Genomic DNA, 7,605 nt, shown 5'->3' with positions numbered 1-7,605 from the left:
TATCCCATAAATTCATTGTCAACAGAGATGCCCTTTTGGGCAAAAGAGAAGTGGAGGCTGAGGAGAATAAATTTCTTCCTTTTTTTTTTCATATTTTGTATATATATTTCAAGGTTGTTTTAGAAAAATTTCAAAGACATGGGATCCGTTTGTTGCCAGAATAATTAAAACTCCATGAGGGCCAGTGACTTTGATCATTATACTTCCTGGAATTCCACTGGAAGCTTTGGAATGTTCCCCACAAAACGACAATGGCCTCCAATTGCTACAGAAATCCTTTTCTCGAAATCATTACAATTTAGAGTTGGTGAAAAGAAGTTAAGAGGGAGAGGAGACATTGAAGTTGGGGTGTTCTATGTTTGGATGGCTCAGCTGGAAGAGCATGTGACCTTGATCTCGGGGTCGTGAGTCTGTGGTCCACATTGGGTATAGAGACTACTAAATATAAATCAATAAACAAGAAAGATGAAGGAAGGAAGGAAGGAAGGAAGGAAGGAAGGAAGGAAGGAAGGAAGGAAGGAAGGAAGGAAGGAAGGAAGGAAGGAAGTTCAGGGATGCTTTATTATCCTGTGGTCCAATGAGTCCCAAGAATATATACAGACAGAATTCACCGAGTCCATAAACCTGGATGGGAATAACTGTCTCTTTATTTTCACTAACCCCTATCTGAAATTAGAATCTCCTTCAGTTAAGAGTGTAGACAATAAACCACAGTAATAGACAAGGGTGTCTATATCTCCAATGGAAATCACAGATTTTTCATACCCATTACACTTGTTGCAGTAGCTCAAAATACCATTACTGCGCATCACTACTTCAACATTAGAGCAGGTCATGTTCAGGTGTACAACATAGCAACTGGACAAATCTATACATTTATGCTATGTTCACCCCAAGTGTAGCCACCACCTGTCACCACACCACGTTATTACAATGCCATTGACTATATCCCCTATGCTGTACCTTTAATCCCCATGACTCATTCATTCCACAACTGGGAGCCTGTATCTCCTTCTCCCCTTCATCGATTTTGCCCATCCCCCCATCACTTCTTCCCTCTGGGAACCCTCAGCTTATTCTCTATATGCATGGGTCTCCTTTCTGTTTGTTTGTCAAAACCGTACTCTTAGCAGTGCGCCTGGCAGTCCTGCGGATCCGTCTCTTGCTTCAACAGTATTTGGACGGACAGACCCAGGGACACCCCTTCTACCAGCCTCCGACCACCCTCCAACCATTTTTCCAGTTGCAACCTTTGGAGCCATCTTGCCCACCCTCTGCCTCCAGGACCACCCAACAGCTGATTTTGAGCTTAGCTCCTCATTACCCATCAACCACGAGCGCCCAGATTCAAAATCAGAATTACTCCACTGAGGTGGAGGCTGCCGTCAATGCCTGGTGGACACATTCACCTGCGGGCCCCCTACACCTACCTCTCTCTGGGCTTCTATTTCGATCTGAGGATGTGGCTCTGCAGGGGGTAGACTATATCTCCCCAGAGGTGGCTGAGGAGAGGCGGGAGGGCGCTGAGCGTCTCTTGAAGATGCAAAACCAGCCTGGGCTGCACCCTCTTCTGGAAAGTGCAGAAGTTGGCTGAAGATGACTAGGGGTAAAACCCTGGACGACATGGAGGCTGCCTTGCTTCTGGAGAAGAACCTGAACTAGGCCCTTTTGGAACTGCAGGCCCTGCATCTCTATGACTTCCCAGAGAATCACTTTCTAGATGAGGAGGTGAAACTCATCAAGAAGATGGGCCACCATCTGACTAATCTCTGCAGGCTGTGCGACCCCCCAGGCTGGGCTGGGGAGTGTCTCTTCCAAAGTCTCACCCTCAAGCACGACTAGAAGGCTCTGGAGCCAAGCAGCCTTTGGGAGGGTCCCTCTGGCATCCCCCAGGTGCCAGGGCTTGTGCCTGAGTCTCTCCTTGCAGCCACTAGGCAGCTTTTTAACCACCTGGAGTCCTTTCCCAAGCTGTGGACCAAATGAAAGTAATAAAGATTTTTGCAGCCCGAAACAAAACAAAACAAAACAGTATTCTTAAATTTTTTTAGTATCTTATTTAATTTAGTTTTTAATTTACGTCCAAGTTAGTTAGCATATAGTTCAACAATGATTTCAGAAGTAGATTCCTTAATGCCCCTTACCCATTTAGCCCATCCCCCCTCCCACACCCCCTCCAGCAACCCTCTGCTTGTTCTCCACACTAAGAGTCTTTTATGTTTTTGTCCCCCCCTCCCTGTTTTTATATTATTTTTGCTTCCCTTCCCTTATGTTCATTTGTTTCGTATCTTAAAGTCCTCATATGAGGGGCGCCTGGGTGGCTCAGTTGGTTAGGCATCTGACTTCGGCTCAGGTCATGATCTCACGGTTCGTGGGTTCAGGCCCCATGTCAGGCTCTGTGCTGACAGCTAGCTTAGAGCCTTGAGCCTGCTTCAGATTCTGTGTCTCCCTCTCTCTCTGACCCTCCCCTGCTCACGCTGTCTCTCTCTATCTCTCCCTCCCTCAGAAATAAATAAAACATGGGGCGCCTGGGTGGCTTAGTCGGTTAAGCGTCCGACTTTCGCTTGGGTCATGATCTCGCGGTTCGTGGGTTCAAGCCCCGCGTCGGGCTCTGTGCTGACTGCCAGCTCAGAGCCTGGAGCCTGTTTCAGAGTCTGTGACTCCCTCTCTCTCTGACCCTCCCCTGCTCACACTGTCTCTCTCTCTCTCTCTCCTAGAAATAAATAAAACATTAAAAAAAAATAAATAAATAAAACATTAACAAAATTTTTTAAAAAGTCCTCATATGAGTGAAGTCATACGATATTTGTCTTTTTCTGACTAATTTCACTTAGCATAATACCCTCTAGTTCCATCCACGTAGTTGCAAATGGCAAGATTTCATTCTTTTTGATTGCTGAGCAATACTATTGTGTGTGTGTGTGTGTGCACGTGCACATGCGCTACATCTTCTTTATCCATTCATCCATCAATGGACATTTGGGCTCTTTCCATACTTTGGCTATTGTTGATAGCGCTGCTATAAACATTGGGGTGTATGTACCTCTTCAAAACAGCACACCTGTATCCCTTGGATAGATATCTAGTAGTGCAATTGCTAAGTCTAGGACAGTTCTATTTTTAATTTTTGAGGAACCTCCACACTGTTTTCCAGAGTCACTGCACCAGTTTGCATTCCTACCAACAGTGCAAAAGATATTCTCTTTCTCCACATCCTCGCCAACATCTGTTGTGAGTTGTGAATGTTAGGCATTCTGACAGGTGTGAGGTGGTATCTCATTGTGGTTTTGATTTGTATTTCCCTGATGATGAGTGATGTTGAACATTGTTTCATGTGTCAGTTGGCCATCCACATGTCTTCTTTGGTGAAGTGCCTATTCATGTCTCTGCCTATTTCTTCACTGGATAATTTGTTTTTTGGATGTTGAGTGCGATAAGTTCTTTATAGATTTTGGATACTAACCCTGTATCTGATATGTCATTTGCAAATATTTTCTCCCATTCCATTGGTTGCCTTTTAGTTTTGCTGATTGTTTCCTACACTGTGCACAAGATTTTTATGTTGATGAAGTCCTAATAGCTCATTTTTGCTTTTGTTTTCCTTGCCTCTGGAGATGTGTTGAGTAAGAAGTTGCTGCAGTGGAGGTCAAAGAGGTTTTTGCCTGCTTTCTCCTCGAGGTTTTTGATGGCTTCCTGTCTTAAATTTAGGTCTTTCATCTACTTTGAGTTTATTTTTGTGTATGGTGTAACAAAGTGGTCCGGGTTCATTCTGCACGTTGCTGTCCAGTTTTCCCCACACCACCTGCTGAAGAGACTGTCTTTATTCCATTGGATATTCTTTCCCACTTTGTCAAAGATGAGTTGGCCATACGTTTGTGGGTCCATTTCTGGGTTCTCTATTCTGTTCCATTGATCTGAGTGTCAGTTCTTGTGTGAGCACCATACCGTCTTGATGATTATAGCTTTATAATATAGCTTGATGTCTGGGATTGTGATGCCTCATACTTTGGTTTTCTTTTTCAAGATTGCTTTGGCTATTCGGGGTCTTTTCTGGTTCCATACAAATTTTAGGATTGTTTGTTCTAGCTCTGTGAAGAATGCTGCTGGTGTTTATTTACTTTTGAAGGAGACAGAGAGACAGAGCTTGAGTGGGGAAGGGTAGAGAGAGTGAGACACAGAATCCAAAGCAGTCTCTAGGCTCTGAACTGTCAATACAGAGCCTGATGTGGAGCTTGAACTCATGAGCTGTGAGACCATGACCTGAGTTGAAGTCGGGCGTGTAACCAACTGAGTCACCCAGGTGCCCCAAGACAGTATTCTTAAAAGGGGTCTGTAGGCATCACCCTTTTAAGGGTTCATGGCACAAAATAAGTTAAGAATCCCTGCCTTAGAGCAAAACAAAACTAAATTATTATTTAACAAATAAAAACAATAATGGTATTTTAGTCTCATTAAAAGAAAAGAGATTCATATCAAACAAATCTTTTTCATTTTGCGGAGACCTGGCGCAAAGGAAAAAATTTTACCACAGTTGTCTGGAGATAATACCATCTTCCTAAAGCTCTAGAAAGATCTCTGGTCTAGAAAGAGGACCTAAGCGAAAACCAATTTCGACAACAAGACTGATCTTTTTCCTTTTAATCTAGCAAGCACTGTTTGACAGCTTTTTGGTTTATGACGTTTCTTTTCTTCCAAACGATGGACAGGATGCTCTGAAATTCCAATTGGATTTTTCCAAACAATGGACCCAACCCCCATCTTATCTTTCTGAATCTTTAAAAGAGGAACCAGGATCCATACGGCCAATCAAAGTGATTTTGGGAGTTCAAGCAAGATCATTGCCTGGAATCACATTGTTGAGGTTTATGGCCATGTTACAGCTCACATGAAAGACCTGTAGAGGGACAATGTTAGAGGACCGAACAGTAAGTCATCAGCACCTGTATGTCAGTACATCGCTGTGTGCCCTTTGGCTTGAAAGAGTTCATGGAAGGATGACAGCGAGGGAAATCAGGGACAACAGAATTTGGGGAGGGGATATTAGAGGATGCAGCCGGGCAGAGGCTGTAATATCATGTGATGTCCTCAGTGCTCCCAGAGCACATTGTGCAATCGGTTTGCCTGCACCTCAAGTGGGACACATGCTCTGTTCTTAGGTTGGATTGCACAATTAGAGATTACAACACTTTGTCTGAACCTTCTCCAGGAAGATGCTGTGTATGATGGCACCAGGTCCCTCTGTCTGAACTTGCCCGTTAGCGAAACACTGCTTGTTCTCCCTTCCTCTCTCTTGCTTCTCAGTGGTCTGAGGTTTCTGCAAGTCGCAAGGCATCCCCAATTACTGTAGGAGGGCAGGGAAGTCTCATCTGGGAACAAAAATGGAAGGACCAGACAGGGAGATTATCAGGGCTCAGGTGTTCAAAAGTATGGTACCGGCTGGCAGGTATGCTGCATAGTTTTGAGGTTTGTCTGCTTCTGATCCTCCTGGTTCCATCAGCCAGATGCGTCAATAAATAAGGAGTGATCCACCAAAGACTCTCAGAGTGTTCCCTGTGGACAGGAAGCACCATCTGGGAAGCTATGAGAAATTCAGATCCTCAGACCCCAACCCAGATCTACTGAATTGGACTCTCTGGATTGGGGGCCTAGACATATGTATTTTAATATACCTTTCAGATGAATTTTAGACACACCAAGCTTTGGGAAGCCCTGGCCTAGACAAGAAGATGCCACCGTGTCCCTGGGAGGCAGCAGTGTAGTGTGGGTGTTTATTAAGTGGCCACAGACCTGCAACGAAGGTCACCAAAGCCATGATCTCACTGGACACAGACCAAGGGGGGAAAATCCATTCGTTTTTCTTGAGCTTGCCCATACTACATTCATGCCAACGAGTTTGCAAAACACGACACACCCCCACTGTGACTAATTGTTTTGAAATTGTGGGCAGGAGGAAAGGTTGAGTAGTTCAGAGAATTAAGGCAGAACAAGTTGTTTGCAAAGTCTGAAACCTTTTTCTGGTCATTCCACTGACTTCCTATAATATGTTGAGAGTCGGGACTGGCTATTATTACTCATGCTTTTATGACCAGCAACTGGCTCAGTGCCTCGTTCGCTATAGCTGCTCAGTGACTGCTTGAAAAAATGAATAAGTGACCGAATGAATAAATAAATGGAATTAAATGAAGTTTTTGTCTTTACCTTTGTGCATTAGTGTTGTATTGTCCCCAAAACAAATTACTGCTAATTTAGTGGCTCAAACAACAAAATGCATTATCTTCCATTTCTCCACGTCAGAAGCCCAGCATGGGCCTCACTGGACTGAGATCAAGGTGTCAACAGGACACATTTCTTTCTGGAGGCTCCAGGGGACAATTCGTTCCCTGGATCATACAGGTTGTTGGGAGAATCCAGTTCCATCTGGTTGTGGGTCCATGCCCCCGTTTCTTGGCTGACTGTCAGCTGAGGCTTCACTGAGGTTCTAGACACAGCTTGGATTCCTTGGCTCATGGCTTCCTTCCTCCAGCTTCCAGCCAGTAATAGGGGATCGAGTGCCCCTCAGGCACTGAATCGTTCCTTCTTAGTCCACCACATCCCTCCGACGGACTCTTCTGCCTTCTTTTGCTGCTTTTAAGAACTTACATGGGTACATAGGTGTGACTCAGATAAACCAGGATAATTTCCCCATATTGAGGCTTATCATCTTCCTCACATCTGCAAAGTCCCTTCTTGCATGTCAGATAACATACTTACACATTCTAGAAATTAGGACATGTGGAACTTTGGTGGACCATTATTCTGCTTACCACACTTGATTAGAAAACATATACTAAAAGCACCTGGGGGCACCTCGCTGGCTCAGGAGATAGACTGTCCAACTCTTGATCTCAGTGTCATGAGTTCAAGCCCCATGTTGGGTGTGGAGCTTACTATATTAAAAAAAAAAAAGCATCTGAATCCCAACAATTTGATGGGAAACAAGTATGATGTTCTTGCAGCATGGCTCAGGTCATGATCTCGCGGTTTGTGGGTTCAAGCCCCGTGTTGGGCTCTGTGCTGACAGCTCAGAGTCTGGAGCCTACTTGGGATTCTGTGTCTCCCTCTCTCTCTCTGCCCCTCCCCCACCTGCACTCTGTCACTCTCTCTCTCTCTTTCTCTCAAAAAAAAATTTAAAGAGTTAAAAATATTTTTTAAAAATCTGTGTGTTGAACTCATGAACGAAAGAAGGGAAAGTTACCACATCCTTTGAGACAAGCCCTCCAACAGTGGGAATCTGGAGTCTGGAAAGTACTTGAGCATGAGGGGATGGGAGAGGACATGTCTTCAATCCCTTCAGTGACATAGTGTTCAACTTAACAGTTTTTCAGGGATTCCTCTTTATCTACAGTCTTGCTGCAGACAGCTCTGGTCCATCATTGTTCTGATTTTAAGGAGCTCCAAGAGCCAAGGAGGTTGCAAACCCATTTGTCCAGCACAGGGAAGTTCTGTGGAGAGCTCACAACCAGCAATCCACGGACCCAAGGGAAAGCCAGACTAGTTGGCTCTCTGGGTCCATGGGACGGTGGTAGGCCAGTTTACTCCCCATGTCCACAGGGCTTCTGTATTAGTCTG

The 7,605-nt window shown here is 44.7% G+C and overlaps 1 pseudogene; it reads left to right on the top strand.

Annotated features, from left to right (window-relative positions):
• The first annotated feature begins 1,084 nt into the window (after window positions 1–1,084).
• LOC120245508 lies at window positions 1,085–1,842 on the top strand (annotated as a pseudogene).
• The last annotated feature ends 5,763 nt before the right edge of the window (window positions 1,843–7,605 follow it).

The sequence above is a fragment of the Hyaena hyaena genome, unplaced genomic scaffold (assembly GCF_003009895.1).
Source record: "Hyaena hyaena isolate Hyena2069 unplaced genomic scaffold, ASM300989v1 scaffold_431, whole genome shotgun sequence".
Lineage (NCBI taxonomy): Eukaryota > Metazoa > Chordata > Mammalia > Carnivora > Hyaenidae > Hyaena > Hyaena hyaena.
The sequence above is the reverse complement of the archived record's forward strand: the minus strand, read 5'-3'. Positions and strand labels throughout refer to the sequence as shown.